Source organism: Astatotilapia calliptera, chromosome 12, assembly GCF_964374335.1.
Source record: "Astatotilapia calliptera chromosome 12, fAstCal68.1, whole genome shotgun sequence".
Taxonomy (NCBI): domain Eukaryota; kingdom Metazoa; phylum Chordata; class Actinopteri; order Cichliformes; family Cichlidae; genus Astatotilapia; species Astatotilapia calliptera.
The window spans coordinates 18,784,174-18,801,903 of record NC_137433.1 but is presented as its reverse complement, the minus strand read 5'-3'; the positions used below and the strand labels follow the sequence as shown (position 1 = coordinate 18,801,903).

At 41.7% G+C, this 17,730-nt stretch overlaps 1 long non-coding RNA gene across 1 annotated transcript in view; it reads right to left on the bottom strand.

Annotated features, from left to right (window-relative positions):
• Positions 1-224: 224 nt before the first annotated feature.
• The window catches only part of LOC113033243 (uncharacterized), a 39,578-nt gene continuing 22,072 nt past the window's right edge, over positions 225-17,730 (bottom strand). The window contains exons 3-4 of the long non-coding RNA XR_003274009.2: positions 3,681-3,778; positions 225-482 (exon numbers count right to left, since the gene is read on the bottom strand). This is a non-coding gene — a long non-coding RNA (uncharacterized LOC113033243). The remainder of the gene's footprint in view (positions 483-3,680; positions 3,779-17,730) is intronic.

Genomic DNA, 17,730 nt, shown 5'->3' with positions numbered 1-17,730 from the left:
TCTTTCCTCTACATTTCGTAAGTTTGTCTGGGAAAACTACAACTGTGTCAGGTGTGTGATTTGATCAGGACACATAGTGCTTTGATCACACTGCCAGCTTTTATCAGTGTGCATGCTCTTTTCATAACCACATAGGACCCAATTATGTCAAGCACATTGTTCTTTACCTGGAGTGCCACAGCACTGAACAGAAAGGAAGAAATAACTCACACTTAAAACATCACTTATGGGGGAAAAAGTCTTTATTTAGCTGTCAGAAAATATACTTGTTAAATTCAATCACTGACATGAAATAAATACATGTTTTAATGTGTAGAATATTTTCATCTTATTTTAAGAAGTGTTTTTCCATTAAAAAAAAGAAAAGAAAATATGATACCCATCAGAACAAAGGCACAGTAAGTACTATTTTCAGGCTGTTGTAAGACTCTGTATTGCTGAAAGTTTGGCTCCGTTCTTCTTAATCAGGATAACTTATTTACCTAAAAAAAGAGAAATACAAAGAAAAAGAAATAGAAGAGAAATATGAGTTTATCATTACAGCAGTGTTAGATTTTATCACAGGAGTTTATTAATTACAGTTTTAAAGAAAAATATTGATGCTGCGTGGAAACAAATGTACAGCACACAACGTTTAGGAAATACTCTTTAGCTTTCAGTAAACACAATTTTTCCACCAAGATTGGGGAAAGAGTGAGTTATGCTTCATACACAACAAACACATAACCTCCGTGTTTACAGTTTGCCATCAAGCGTGAGGGACGGCATTTGTTGTAGAGTTTCGTCACATCCCAGAGCATGAGCCTTGAATGAAAGGAGCTCAGTGAGCTGCGAGTTCCCAGTGTACTTGAAGGCGACAAAGGCCTCAGCAATATCCGCTGACATTAGTCCCCCTCATATCACACTGCACTTTCCTCCTATTGTTCTCCCTGCACTTCTCACATGTATTGTCTTACATGATATCCTTAGAACCTGATAAGAAGCCCAGTGGAGGTTTTTGTAGCTGAGGACACAGGCCTGGGAGTGTCTCAGGGTTACAGCTGCTTATTATTCTCTAATAGAGAAGCCTAGAAGACTCTAAGGTCTGGGGAACGCCTTACCGGATCCCTGTACCCTCAGCCTAACCTGGGTTACCTGCATTTCCAGCCTTTCCTCCATTACTCCTGCCATACCCGACACTCCCTTCCTCCAAAAAGACATTATGGTATTAAATTTCCTCGAAACCATAGAGCTCGTTGACAAGCATGGAAGGTATTAAGGGGCCCAATACAAATGTATAGGCTGTACAGAACAGCTGGGGTCATTTGAGACAGTAAGGGTGGCTGAGTGTCTCGTCAGCTGCATCAGACTACAAAGACAACAAAGCATGTCATTTTATGAATCTGTGACTGCTGTTTGCTGATTTAACTGACCACTTGAAATAGCTGTAAGAGTGCACTACACCTTTACAATCTGCAATAAATCAGTAACTCCCCAAAGTTTTTTTTCAGAGAAAACAAGAATTTATGGATGTAGTGTTTTGGCCAGACATGTTTCCTTGAACAAGTTTGTCTGATGTTTAGCTGACAGTACAAAATAGTTCAGGGCTGGCATGGGGTCCCTGGGCCATCAGCAGTCCAACTCAGCCTGACTCCAAAAGATGAAGGGAGGTGGATTCAGACAACTCAAACACACCACCCTGTCTGTTCACAACTCCTCAAGGGCAAACACTGCCTGCCTGTCTGTTTGTGGCAGCTGATCGCAGTCAAAACTACATGTGCCTTTCTATGCATCCTCCTGATGTCCTCTGCTGACACTGCAGTTTTATGCCTATAAGGATGATCCGCTGTATTTGCCTCTTTCAAAAACTTTCAACCAAAGTGTAAAATATTTCAAGAAAAAACAGAAAGACTGAGATGAAGCACACTGTGAAAACTCGTGCTTCAAGATGAATACTTAAAGGGTAAAATATTGTAATATGTTCTTATAACTTTATTATTTCAAATGTCCCAAAGAGAGTTTTGCATCTTTTACGAACTAGGGCATTTTTAATAGTTTTAGCCTTCGTTTTCTTGGTTGTCGTAACATTTCATTGACTGTAAAATTCAGAGAGAGACATTTTGAGAAAGCAGACCCAAGAGTTGTGAAATATGATCTTCCCATTTTTAGCTTTATGATACTGGTTGATGGCCAAAGTCTCAAACAGTGAAAGTGCAAGTTTTGTTGCAGTCTTGGATCTATGTGATGTCAAAGACAATGATATCATCCTTAATGCGGTCACCTCAGTCCAACATCTTTGGCTGTTAGCACAGCAGCCTGGCCTGCTTTCTGCTTGTGAGGAGTAGCCAATCAGAAGACAGTTTATTTAAAAGGAGGTTGGCCTTAAAGGGAGAGGAGTTAAAAACATTTTTTTTCTTTTTTATTATACAGAGGTTGAATTCAGGGACTGAACCAATATGTTTTAGCCATAAACACTAGTAGATTCCAAATATGAGCATAATAGCATAAGCATTGAAATATGAGCATAATAGGTCCCCTTGTCATTATTTTCATCATTTATGTTATAAAATACACACACATGCACACATCTATATTTTAGTTTACGGATATTGTTCGGTGACTTGGAATTTCCCTGAGCGGATCTGTAAACATGTATAGTTGTCGTGCTCTCCATCACAATGCGCATTTATGCAGAAAAACACTGGAATTTTGGGGAGTGCTCTCTCCTCTTCCACAAAAAAATAAAAAGGATTTCATGTCAAAGTGTCCCCCAGGAAATTGACAAAGGCAGAAAGTAGTATCTGGTGTTGCCCCAAGTTGTAGGAGGAGTTTTATGCCTTAGTCTCCTTCTGCTAACTACTCCCAGTAGACAACAGTCAGATGCTTCCAGTCTCCAGGAGGGAGAAAGTGATGCTGCTAATCTATAGAGAATAAGACCTGACTGAAGTCTATTAGAACTGGAAGAGAATATTTATACAAAGTCAGCAGGAACATGATGTATGTATAGACAGGCACATGCACTAAATAAGACTGTTTATTTTGCATTATGCAGTCTATGACTGGATATGTTTTTCAACATATAAGTGCATGAGCAGATACCGAAAAACAAACTGGGGGTAATAAACAGACATACAGATGCACAGACACAAAAACGAACATCCACAGAGATGTAACACACACACAAACACATCTCTCCACCATCCCATTGCCTGCCTCTCCTCCGTTCTCTGTCTATCTCTGTCCAAGCTTCTGAACCTTTGGGAGACACATTCTTTTTCATCTGTCAGTATGGATGGAAACAGACATGTTCAAAACACACAACAATGGCCTCACCAGCACCAAGGAGGCTCTATGTTTTGTATGCTTGAAGCACTGCATTATCTCTTAAGTGTCTAGCAACCTCAGTATAGTAAATAATGGATGCTCCTCTTCCTTCTGAAAAACCCCCTCTTTCACTTCAGGGACCAGTCATGGTTTACCTGTATAAATGCCCTTTCTGTGTCTTTGGAGAAATGGATAGCACGAAAGGATGTGGGTCAGATGATTTCATTAGCACAGCATTTCTCTCTGTGTCTCCTTCAATCAGCCATTTGACAGAGGCAATGTCACTCAAAAGTGTCTTACAGACACCTCCATATCAAATGTTCTGAGGAAAAGGATGCACAGAGCAGGCCATGTAACAATGGAGCGAGTTCGGTTACCTCTGAGATCAGCAGAATGTATTCCATGTCCTTAGTCCGAGACTCCGGTCATTATTCCAGATGTTTGTGGATCATGATGGACTTCTGGTCCATCAAACCTGAAATAACAGGACATGTATATTGTTTAGCGCTGTATATATGAAGACATTTCACAGTTGTTCCATGTAACTAGACTTAATCAGAAGGTGAGGGGCCTTTCAACTTATTGACCTACTTGTTTCTTTTTACCGTTAAGTCAAAGCAGGATTTTGCAAGACTATATTGTGCCACTACATAACTAAGTCTCTTTGGTATCCCTCCCCCGTTCATTCTGAGGTTACATCGAAAGAGTTTCAGCTATTGTGAATTATTTACTTGATTCTCCATTCGGCCCTTTAACCCCTCAGCAAAAGCACAGGCAGTTGGGGTTAAAAATACACTCCCGCAGGATCTGAGTTTGACTCTACATCTGTGAGTGTGTGCTTGTGTGCATTTGTGCTTGAGTATGGACAGAAAGGTGAATTTAAAATATAAAGCAGTATATATTCCATGTCACAGAAAGCATCTTCCTCTGTCTCACTCTTGTGCACTGTCTCCCTTGTGCTGTCTCTCTCTCTCTCTCTCTCTCTCTCACACACACACACACACACACACACACACACACACACACACACACACACACTGAAACACATATATGTGCTACTTTATGAGGTACTTTCTGAGTGAGAATCCAGGCCATCCCAGATGGGATTATTATAACACAGCTTGAGCTATGCAAGACTCATGAGAGTGATTGTGTGACTTTGTGTCTGAGAATGTGTTAGTCTGTGTTTTAATGTTTGTTAGGCAGCGACCTGAGTGCACATGAGGGTGCACCTGTCTGTATCTGCGAAAGCATAAAACACACAGCACATAGGAGGAAATGCTGAACCATTAGCAAGAAGAACCACTTACAACTGTGTCAAAGTAAAAAACTGGCTTACAAAAGAGCACATCTATTTATGTTTAGCTTCTGAGTCAAAGGCTAAAGATATATGTCTATCAGCAAACTGAGACTTCAGCAGCTTCCCGGTCTAACTGAGGGAATACTTTCTCTGAGATACAGTATGTGGACCTGAATGGATCTGCACCGACACGTACACACACACACACACACACACACACATCTACTCTCTTAACTTTCCTTGGCTATATTGCCGTGGTATATCCCTGCATGCAGTGAGGTTGTCATGGATACACCCAGACACATCCGCCATCCCATAAGCGGGGGGATGCTGAGCGCTTCAGAGGGGCTGGCGCCAAACCCTTAGTCCCCATTCTCTACCCCTTCCCCCAAAATGAATTCTGTCCCTATTCTCCCTGAAAACTGGCTCAACCTTAAAAAAGGCTCTCTGCTTGTCAAACACGGAGGCCTGGAAGAAAGCCGGAGTTATTTTTTTTGCTGTGGCCTCCTTTGCTCCTCACTGGAATGGATCATTATGGGCCTTTAAAGATGATGGAATGATGACGAGTAAGCTATAAACAGGGAAAAAAAACACATTGGTACCGATCTGACTCCAGTTGGAGAAAAGCTGAAATCAATGCTGCACCTGGAGAATGGGTGTATATGCATGTACTTTGTGTGTGTGTTAGCCTCAGGGCTGTGGTTAAGCCTGTAGTTCATCCTGAACTGATCCTTTTCATTAGCCATTATCAATAATTCAACATTGCACTTGCTTTAATGGTTTAATGTGGGCAAACCCTCAATCTGCACACATTCACTATGACACACACACACATACACACACGCTCATATGCTCTGCCTAATAGCGCTCGCTCTCTTGGCCTGTACCCAGTGCCACCAAGGTGAATATAGATGTATTATCGTGCACATAACACAGTCAGTGCACCTAAGGCTTTCAAACGTAAAACACCTATCAATCAGATGCACCATTTTGCCCTACCAGTCTTACAGTATCCTCTGACTTATAGGAGAAATCATTTTTTCCTCCTTCTTTTTTAAACTGCATATCAAGTTATATATGCAATAAAATGGCACGCCAGCTCCTCCTGTCTGAGATGAGGAAGTGAAAGGGTTAATCTTTTATGACGTGCCCCCTCCCGTTCCTACACTCTTTGCCCTCCCTTTCATATTCTCCACCATGGCAGTGCTCAGTAGCTGCACATATGCTGAAAAAATAATCCTCTTTGATTGGAAGGCTAATTTGAAGTGTCAATTATTCTTATGCAAATTAAGGTACAGTTTCTCACGTCTGAAACGGGTTTGGCGGCACAGATGCGTGTGTGTGTGTGTGTGTGCGTGCGCGCAAATCTCCTTCCAAAAAAAAAACAAAAAACCATACAGCACTATCAAACCCTTCCCCCCAACCAACTCTACATCTATACCTCTTAGGCAAGAAAGCTGACATACAAAGAGAGACAGTATAATGGGATGAGTATATTTGCATGCACATTGTCCACGCTGAACGCTAAACAGATCATAAATTGAGAGTGCAATGTCAAAACAGTAACAAAGGCATAGAAGTGCAAGTCAGCTCCCAAAACAGTCGACAATACAGAGGCATGTAATGTAAATAATGAAATGATGTCGGGTAAACAGGAATACAACGAGAGCTTGGATGTATCATGGGAAGTATTGTGGTTTAACAAAACAATTTGCGAAAGCTTTTGTCATCTAAACACTTTCCAGTAACATTCTCCCTTCTGCCACTGCCACACCAGAGGTGCAAAGCGAGGAATATAATCCCAGTGTCTCCACAGTAGAGAGAGAGAGGCACAGGAAGATCTAGTTTAAAGAAAAAGGAATAAATGGAGTTTTGAGAGCAGCACCATGCACCTAAAAGCACACATCTGTGTCTAAGTAGAGTATGTGAATGAGTGCATGCTCCTCTGCATTATAATTAAAACTTTGGACTCTAGCTTGAATCTGGATGAGGAAGTTGAGCTGACAAAGTGAGGATGGAAAAAAAGGACAAAAAACTCCCCCAAAACCCAGAAGCGGACAGACTGAGGACTTTACAAATAGACTCTGTTGTCTGACCCTCTCAGCTGATCTGGCAGCTCAAGTAAGAAAAAAGCTTTTCAGGCCCAAAACAGGATCAAACAACCTGCTATAGAGTCCGGTTACACCACAACAATAGCTTACATTCACTCTCAGTTTCAACACACAAGCTTCTTTTTTCTTTTTTTTTTACCTCAAAGAGAGCAAAGGGAGAGAGTGCGTCTGGTTTAGAGGGTGGGTTCATGTGGGTATGTATACTGATATCTTAAACGATAATGGCGCTCAGTAGATTAGATGATATCCGCCATACTGTGTTTGTTTTCAGCGGTCGACTCCTGCCTCTCGACTGAGATGTATGGTCAACCCTGCAGGCACTCTCCCTCTCAAGGAAACCTTTAGATACTGTCAGGGAAAGTGAAGAACACTGACAGATAGCATTCAAAACTCTGAGATAGAGACAGCTGTGAAATGGTAGCAGGAAGGATCATTAAATATATAATGTGAAATGCACTGACAGCTAAAAACCTGTGATTGTGAGAATAAGTAACTGTTAACTGGTCGCATTAAATATTTGAGGAATTGTGAATTCATTTTCAAGCTATTCGTACACTTTCCTTCATTAGCTCAGGATTTTATACTCAACACACACTGAGAGAGTCCTAAAGATACAACTTGCAGCTCATTAATCACACACCCAGAATAGACAGAATAATATCTGCTAACCTGCTAAGACCAAGCTGAATAGAAGCCCTGGCAGACTGTATTTGTTTTGCATTGGCTCAGTAGTTCGGAAGAAATTAGTATGCAGTTAGGGATGGGAGGGCTTGTCAAGATCAGGAAGAAATCTCTACCCACCCACCGGGTAGCTCTACATTCATGAACAAGGTTGACAAGAAAGCTGACTAGTGTAAAGACAAGGAGCAAATAAGATGGCGGCGAACGCGCTGAATATTCTTTTTCATACGAGTGCACTGAGAACACTTTCACAGACAGGCCTGTTCTCTGTCTGTCTGTCTTATATGTCTGCTCATCTGTCAAGACACTCACTCTCCCTTTTTCTTTCTCGCACCCTCTAGCCACTCTTTTCTTTTCAAAAACTATGTGTCATGCACGTCAAAATGCGAAGGCCAGCCCTTTTGAGGGTGTTCTGCTGGACCATAGAGCGAATAAACATCCATGTCAGGAGAAAGCGATCTGGGGCCCTTCTCTAACTGAGCCCGAGCTCTCCTGGGAAACACACAGCTCATACAATGGATAGAGGAGGTCTTTTGTTGAGTCTCTGGGAGCTGCAGGGCTAGCTCTGGATCAAACAGGGGTGTATTTGTGTGTGTGTATCTGTGCATGCGTGTGTGTACATTTCTTCATTTTGTGCACACACGCACACACCTTTGCCCACACACAGAATCACAGACTCTCCTCATCTCCCTAAACTCAGTGTGACTAAGTAAACTTCTTCACCCTTTTATAGCTGTTACCTGAAATCACCAGCAGGAGAGGAGAGGTGAGACAAAAGATGAGAATTGTGACGCAAGCTAGTGTTGTACTGATTTAAACAGGTTTAGTGTCAGTCTAAAGGGGCTTTCTGATGTACTGTATTTAAATCACAGTTCAAAGCTTGCTGCTGTGCTGCCTTGCATCCCGCGCACGTGCGGGTGCAAGACAGGAAAAGTCTGTAGGGAAGTGTCTAATGCTAATGGGTTACCTGTGTGTGTATATATATATATATATGTGTGTGTGTGTGTGTGTGGCCCTGTTATGTATTATATATGCTTGAGAAATTTCTCAAGTATGTGATCTAATATGAGTTAATGGGGAAGTGGATGTGCACAATTTGACTACAAGAGAATAATAATGACCAGAATTTGTTAAACGTGCACCTCCATCAGCTGTTGTGCTGTTGTCTAAAAACTGTGTTTTTTGTGGCTGAACAGCATGATTATATGTGGTGACAAAACAAACACTGCAATACAAAAATAGTGTAGTTCCTCCCCTTCTCCCAGAATACATTTTAATAAATTTCCATTCAAGCCTTGCTTCTGGCCGTCTGCCCCTCATGGAGGATCTATGAGAATTCTTCCTACTGAAATGAACTCACACCGTCTGACCTTATTCATCCCGAAGACTGCACTTTCTCTGGGACTCCCCCTTTTCCAGTCCCCCGTTTCCCACAGACCCCCTCACTCTTCTCTCTCTCTCTCTCTCTCTCTTGCACGCTTTCTCTCTCTTTGCATCCTCCTCTTCTTTCTCACCACCTTCCCAAGCCTCCCCCTCCCATCTCGTCTTTGCCTTGCCTTCAACTCCAATTTTGGGCACAATGAAGTTGTTCTGGCTGACAGTTTGGCCAGTAGAATAAGTGTTGTTTGAGCCTGCTGTGTGGCCCTGTAGTGGGCCCATTCTCCCCCTCGCCGGCTCAGTTACCGAGAGCCTGGTTGGTGGGACACGGAAGACATCCGTCCCCACACTCCCACCCTGACCCAAACAATTAGGCTCAAACCACCACGAGGCTCACCTGCACCTCCTCCTTACATGTTCCTACACATGCATGGATAAACGCACATCTGTTATGGTGTAGCTGTTGCTACACAAAAGCCAGGTTGGCCTGATTTACTCAGTTACTCCATGTCTTGTAGGACGTGTCAGAAAGGATTCTGTATTGGGGTCAGCTGGAAAGACAAAGCCTGCAGCCCTCTCTCCTCTGTCGCTTTCAGTAAGCATCAACCAGCCTCTCTCTCCAGCACCCCCGTCTCACACACACACACACCCGTGCCCCTGAATCCCTCTGTTTCTTCTCTCCTGTTTCCCTTTTCTGATGAGTTACCAATGAAATACAAAAATGCACACTATAAATATTCTTCCTCACGCTACGTCCAACTCTGCGTGTACACACACAAAAGGACAGTCATGCACAGAAGCCAGGACATGGGAAAGTGGTTGGGAGAGGCACTTAAGGGGGGGGGGACCATATGTCCAGACGTTGTATATCAGTCGGCTCACCCCCAGCGCTCTGCCAGACCACCATAACTTAGTTTGTCTTCAGCACAAAGTTTGGTCCAAGCTTGGCTGGGTTCATTAGGAACCTATTCTCTGGAACCAATGAAGCTCAACAGACCTCCAACAAAGGAGCTAATCACACCCACTGCTGCTCTCTCTCTCTTTTCCTTACCTTCAGTTTGATTCAAAAAAAAAATGCCTCTATCATTTCCAAGCAGTACGACTCCTTTAGAAAACCAAAAAATATATAATCTGATGATCCCAAACAATGATTATTCCAACAGTTAAATGATGCCAAAAACCAGCAGTTGTCAGCTAACGATACTATTTTATTCTTTTCTGCTACAGAAGCAAACGTGGATAATTGTGCCTTCACCAGAGAGTCACACATGCAGCTGCTTGTATATGTGAATGGACTTACAAAGTGTCATGTTCACACCTGACAGACACTTTCCTCCCTCAGATGTTTGTGCATTTTTGAATAGCTGTGTGTAGAATGAATCCCTGCATACAATGTCTCGTATGTGAATCCAAGTGGATGCGTGAGCAAAAGGATGTGGTGCACTGACAATGGAGAGCCCCGGGGTGCAGAATACTTGAAATGACCTTGAACCTCGGTATTCTCCATTCCCATGACTGCAGGGACGGTGAGTATGCCTGTGTGTGTGTGTGTGTGTGTGTGTGTGTTTGAGAAGCAGAACAATGAGGCTTTGCACTTTCTTTTTTAAAACACATCAGCTCTTCCAAAATTCTTCATTCCAGAAAGTCAGGGATAAAAAAATTCCAAGAAATCTACGTATATATATAAAAAAAAAAAAAAAAAGAGAAGCAGTTTTTCCCTTTGATAATTGAATTTTTAGATATTTCTTTAATAAGAAAGACATATTTAGACATATTTTCAAGTTACTGTCACAGAAAAGACCTTGTGAGTTGAGCTTATCACATCATAGTGAGCTATCCACTGTAACATACTCCAGTACCCCCGCCAGCCCACAGCAACTGTATTTGCTCACCCTGTATCCAGCAGAGAAAGAAGCTTGCTCCATACCATGTTCCCTACTGTGCTCACAGGCTAAAGGCAAGCATGAACGTGGCTGATCTGGACATGGCTTAAACACACAGACACTGTACACAGAGGATGGTCCCAAAGCACACCAACACACACAAGAAAACACACACACTCATTGATGTGCACGCAGATGAAGAGGACTTGGTGGGTTAAGAATCACAGTAGGGGGTGCTGATGGTGAAGGGAGACCCAGCAAGGGGTGGTAAAGGCCATACCACTAGGCCCTGCTTGGACACAAATGTCAGCAGCATGATGACCTGTACACAGGAACCCACAATGAGAGAGTACAGGATATGATCAAGGAGGAGAAATAGATAAAAAGAGCTGGCAATGAAACCAAGGCAGAGGTATATATAAGGTAAAGAGAAGCTCTTAAAATGTATAAAGTAATTTGAATTGAGGCTTTAGGAAAGAAGATACAAGCCGTGTTATTTTTTTATGTTTCGTCTTTTGTGTGTTTTCAAATGACAGCAAAGGCAACCTCTTTCCATCTCTTTCTTTGCAAGTGAACAGCTCACCAGCACTGGTGAACATTTCACCTTTTCAAGTGCAGGAGGAACAAAATACCCACTGAAGCTTTAAACAATGAATACATTACACACATTTGAATATTCCAGGTGATTCAATCATCTTCCATAGCACACATACAGTATGAAATGTCAAAATACAACACTACAGTGTTTCCAAAAACTCAGAAGACAAGAAATATAAACACAAGAGCTGATCCAGTTACACACAAGCAAACAGACAAAAACCAAAGATATCATAATTAATTAATAATTATTTGCATATTCTATTGAGAAAGGATACGATCTGGACTAATTGTGGTGTTGACTTAAGCTCCATTAAGGGTGGTGTCAAATTTCTCTCATAGCAAGCTCAATAAAACATACTGAATAGCCAGTAATAGCAGTTCACACACACACACAGGTATTCACTGACGCATGCATGCACGAGTTTCTTAGCATACACAACATGGCTGGTGACTCTGCCTTCAAAGTGAAATTCTGCTGCTGCAAATCGACCTGCTTTTTGACCGTTTTGGGGGTGGAACTGGCTCCTGTGATTGGCCACTAATAACGCAGTAACAAGCACACAGTCTCCTTGATTGGCTGATTCAGTTAACTTCCTTCCAGTAAGTTATGCTGTGGCACAAACATGAGCAACACTTTAGTAACGCTTCAGAACCAAGCTGATATGTAATATGCCAGTACCATAGGTACCAGCTGTGCTGCCTTTCTGTTGACCTATGTAGGCATGGACTTTCAGAAATCTGCCAAATTAAGTTCTCCTACTTGTATGGAAAGAAATGTAATTTTTCATGTTACTCATTCATTTTTCCACCATATGAGTCTGAAGTGGACTTAAGTGATAAGAGATGAGTATGTCTTGTATGTCTTTTTAAATAATTAATTAATTAAAAACAGACTTATAAGTATGTATATATGTATGTATGCAATGTTCCCTCCAAGCTGCGCACGTGCGCAATTGTGCACTGCTCTGCGCACAGAAAATCTGCGTTGTGCACAAAAAAAATCTAACCTGAATTGAAATTAAATTAAAATTAATACTTTAACAATTCTGTTTTGCTGTGTGAGTCAGTAAGTGACTGGCTAATCCCGTATGGGATTAGAACGATGCCACCTTATTCCATAGCCCAGCCAATAATGCGATTCACATTCGTATATACGCAGCTAATCAACGTCGTTGGCAGGCTATGGCAGCGCCCTTAGCTAGCAAAGCGGCGTGGCTGATGTGGAGTGAAGCCACGTCAATGACAACGTGTACAACCATTGGAAATGTGAGCAGGACAGACGGAACAATTGACGGAAAAAGCATGGACTTTATACCAGTTTTTAAATTGCGTTGATAGGCCACGTAAAACCAGAGTTATGATAAAAATATTAGCAATGTTTGGTTTTCTTTCTGAATACTATCGTTGTTTATATTTACTGCTGGAAGAAACGGTAAAAACTGCGTTTTATAAGGAAAACGTTCGAAAGCACTCTCCACCTGTGAGCAAAGACGAAACCAAAAAAGCCCACCCTTTCCTATTGGTCGAAAAATGTACCATGTCACCAGTGTTGGGGAGTAACGGAATACATGTACCGCCGTTACGTATTTAGAATACAAAATATGAGTAACTGTATTCCGTTACAGTTACCGTTTAAAAAGGTGGTATTCAGAATACAGTTACTTTGTTGAAATAAATGGATTACACTGCGGTACTTTCCTGTTTCATTTTGTCGCGGGTCAGGACTGTTTGGGTTTTGTTTGACAGCTACGTTCTGTCGTTCCAGGCGGCAGCGTTACGGTTGCCATGGTTACAGGGCGACGCTCTCTCTCTCTTTCTGTGACTGTGTGTTTCCTGGGTGAGAGAGCGCCTTTTCGTTGTTGTTGTTGTGCTAAGCTAACAGGCAGAATGCTACAAGCATAGCTCTAAAGAATGTAGCATCATGGGCAGTATAGTCCGTGTTGCAGGGAGAATGCACTGCCATACACGTTATGTGTCTGTGAGCGCGAGGAGGGAGAAAAAGGCGAGTGGAAAGGTACGAGTTGTCGTCGAGGAAAAACGGGAGCTGGAAGCATGTAAATATAATAATAACCACTGCAGCCAAGAAGAGTGCCTGACGAGCCCAGTTGTAAGTAAGCTATTAAGACTCGACTGTACACCGTGTTCGTGTTTCCCTCCGAAAACAATAAGTTCCGTTGGAGCAGTCTTTCAACGCCTCTCTCTGTCTCCGCTAGCAAAGTTGACCCACACAACAAAGTAAAGCTATTTTTCGGCTACGAGCTGACAGGGACCCCGCCGTATTAGTCAGAGGTCCCTTTACTACAGTTCGGAGTCGCGGACCTTCAGTAATAGTAATAAATCACACAGCAATAGTACATTCACGTTGTTGTAAAAAGCACGATAATATATTAAGTAATCCAAAGTATTCAGAATACGTTACTCTCATCGAGTAACGTAACGGAATATGTTACAGAATACATTTTGGGGCATGTAATCTGTATTCTGTAACGGAATACATTTTAAAAGTAACCTTCCCAACACTGCATGTCACCAATCAAAAAATGATATGGCAACATGGCATTTAGTTGTTTAGGAAGAGGGAAGTTTTAGGAGTGACAGCGGTGTTTTGAGATGTGAGAGATTTGCGATGTTTAGCGCAAATCTTGTGTAGTTCGTGTGTAGTGTAGTCGATAGTTTTGTTGTGTGCGTCAGAACAATGAGGCGACTGCTGAATGTTACAGGTGTTACAGCAGTGATACATCTCCTGTTGTCAGGCCTGCAGGTATCAGGCTGTTGTTCTCCTTTATGTCATAGTGGACAGAAATTATTTTTTGGAGTGGCACAAATAATTTGTGTGGCATCAACTTTGATGCAGAACACCTGATTGTTCTGTAAATACTTTGAAATGTTTTTTAAAAAAACGCCTTAGCTGCATTTTTAGGTAAACAGCTGCAAAAAACTTTGTTGTTTGCAAAACTCGGTTACTTTTTTGAAAAAGTAACTATGTAATTACATTTCCCAACATTGGTCATTGTATACTGTATTTTGCAGACAGACAGCTACAGAACTCTCTCCCAGACCACATACTCATAATACAAGTCAGAGCTTTATATATATATATATATAAATATGTATATATATATATATATATATATTTTTTTTTTTTTTAACTTCCAATAGTGTTAACATACTACACAGGTCATGAACGAGATTTTTTTTTTAAATTTTCATTGTAAGTGGGCTAAAGCAGTTAATTAAAAGTAGTCTAACATAAATGTAAAGGCTGTAATTTGATTATTTTAATAAACCATGTAACTTGGATGGATTCGATGCTGGCGTGACCACAGTGCACACGTCTGCTGTTGCTCACAGTGGTCCAAAGGACCGCTCAGGGAGTTTGTGTGTTCGCTGAGACACATGAAAAATTAGAGGGAACATTGTATGTAAGTATGAAATAAGTATAGACTTTACTTACTTAACAGCTTTGTAGTAATGGGCTTTGTAGTAAAGCCCATAACGTTCATAGTTTATAGTCTTTGTCTGCTGTGCATTGTGAATTAAATATATTGCAACATCATTAGAAAACAAATGCTTTTTTGTGGTAAAACTAGAAAAATTTATTTTCCAAGAAAACTGAAGGATTGTTCTGTATTTTCGCTAATTTGACCTTTGAGACATTAATCCTTTTAAATGAGAAAATTTAAAATCATGTCAAGCATCAAAGTTCATTCTGAAGGACATTTGTACACCGTTTGTTTAAGAAATTGTATTCAGTGTTAGAGTGTATTATGCCCCATGCCATAATGGGAAAGGTGACTGAAATACACACACACACACACGGGCGCAATCTCTAGATGGCCATATTGAAAAGTGTGAATGCCCTGACAAAAACAGGAAAAGCTGATTCGCTGAACCCAAACCCGTGGCCATTTTTCTCTCAGTGAGCTCTTTCTTCAGGGGAAAAAAAAAAAACAAGTCCTGAATCCTCACTCTTAATACAATTTTTCCTCTCTCTCATGTTCCTTCATTTCCTTTTATTTCCTCTATCTCCAGCCTCTACCTCGAATCACAGCAAAGTTCCTCGGTGAAAGCAGTCTATTCTACTCATCATAGACACTTCTACAGATCCTCAGCCAGACAGTTGTGATTTGTGCCTGTGTTAAGGCAGAACTACTCCTTGCCTTTTTCACAATAAAGATTGCTGCCATTATCTGGAGCTATTCCTCTAGATGACACAAAAAAGAAGAAGAAAACATGGGGGTAAGAGGATGAAGGAATTTCATCCAACCACTGTGTGAACTGCTGATGGAAACTTGACTGACAATTTCATATGCAATTGTCAGTGTCACTCACAGATACGTTGTCATGTCTGATTCCCATCTTCTCAAGCTAAGCTTTAGTGGGTAGAGTGTGTCGTCAGTGGACAGCTTTCAAATGTCTAATAAACTTCGTATTGTTTTTATTAGTGTAGATAAATGGGACTAAATGGGGTTTGGGAACTTGTTTTCTAATTCCAATTTAATGAATGCTTTTGTTTCTGTTTATTCAGTCACACACACATGTGACCTTTGACTGCAGTAAAACCTGAGTAATAATTCAACCCATGTGGCGTGAATGTGGTGGACATGCAAATTCAAAACTGTCCCCTTTCACATTGATGTATCAAAGAAGATCTTTTGTGGCCACTGGGCATTGAGGGTGGGAAAAACAGAGATTCGAGGGGGTCCCTTCAGTCACTCGTTTGGGCTTTGAATGAGCCAGTGCCCAGGCAGGAAAGATGGTGTGCCAGTGGTGTGTGCTCTCTGCTAATTGATTGCCTCTGCTAACAAGAGCATAATGTATTCTATTGTGATCATCCTTTGCCCATGTTCATTAAGCCAGGAAGCAGTGTGATCTTTTCTTTTTGTCTCGGTCCTGCCTCTTTTACTCTCTCCTGCTCCTCTCATCCACCTCCCCCCACTCCCGCTCCTCTTTTTCTTTTTCTCCCTCCTCTTCTCTCTGCCCCCCCCCCCTCTCTCTCTCTCCGGCACTGGATGGGAAAGGTGATACAAAGGTGGTATGACAGGCAAAACATCCCTCACCATCCCAAATGCAAAAAAAAAAAAAAAAGGGGAACAAAGGGCAGGTGGAAGGAATAGAGTAGATGACTTTTAGAATGATGAAGGATGGAAGTATCGATGAAAGGCTGAGAGGGAAAGACGGGGTAGAGAGGTGTGTTGGAAGAGAGGAGGATATGGAAACAAGAGGGAGATGGTGAGAAAAAAGACACAATGATAGTGTGAAAAAAAAAACGAGGATCAGAGAAGGACCTCTCACTACCTTCCTCCATACCTCTCTTTTTCTTCACTTCCCCCGCCCGTCCCAGCTTCTGTTACTGCCAGGTTCCCACCTGCTCCTGCTCTCTTCTCAACACCCCCACCACCCCTTTTCCCCCTCTTGCCCCTTTTTTACCCACCTCTCATTCCCATTTCCCTCTCCCCCATCTTTGGTTCACTTCTTAATTAGAGCCGACTGGACAATAGTACCACTGTTGCCCATGTTTGGAATCCTGGACTGAAACAATCGCTGTTTACCCAAGCGGTGGCACAGCCTAGACTCTCTCCTTCATTATAGCTGGGCCAAGTCTGATTACTTCTGTTCTGCAAGTGCTAGAATACACCACTGAGCCCGCCACTACGACTCATCCACTTTCCCATCTTTTCAGTCATAACTTCAGCTGCTCCCAGTTGCTAGCCTTAGTCTCCTTTTGATTTACATATTCATTACCAATGACCAACAGAACCGCATTTACTACAGGAGGAGAATAAGACGGATAAAGAAGCAGAGAAAGCAAAACAGAGACGAGATGGGTTATAAATGATAAAGTATTTCAAAAAATCATTTGTTGAATCTGGTCTATTTTCAAAATGACCTTCATAAACTAGGACAAAGCTAATTTCTTTATTAAAAATTCCCACCGGGGTTGAACATGCTGCAGGCAGTGGCAGCATGACTGACTGCAAGAAATAAGAGAAAGCTCTCTTTCCATAATGGTCTGAGATAATAAAAAAAATGGCATGGAGGTACTGTTATCAAGCTGATGCTTGTGGCGAAGACACGCTGAATCAGTGGATTGAAAGCCTTTTCACTCAGCCACATCCCCTCAGCTCTGTGGCTTGTAACAGAAGTATGCTACCAGCACTATGCAAAACAGCATCATGAATATGCGTAATTAGGTGGGACTAGTGTAATTTTTCTGGGTTATGGGATGTGACATTTGTGGGGCAGGAGCATACATCAGTGCAAGCCCGACTGACAAATGCAAATCCCTTTCTCTGCAATAAGCCTTTTTACACTTTGCAATACAAAATATCCACTTTGCTTTTATTCACCTAATAGCTGTATGCAAAAAAACAAAAAAACATACACAGGTGCACGTTTACACTTTGCATGCATAAACATAATAAAGACACTAAAAAAGCGCCTTGAGAACACAGCACAGCTTGTGTATTTGAGC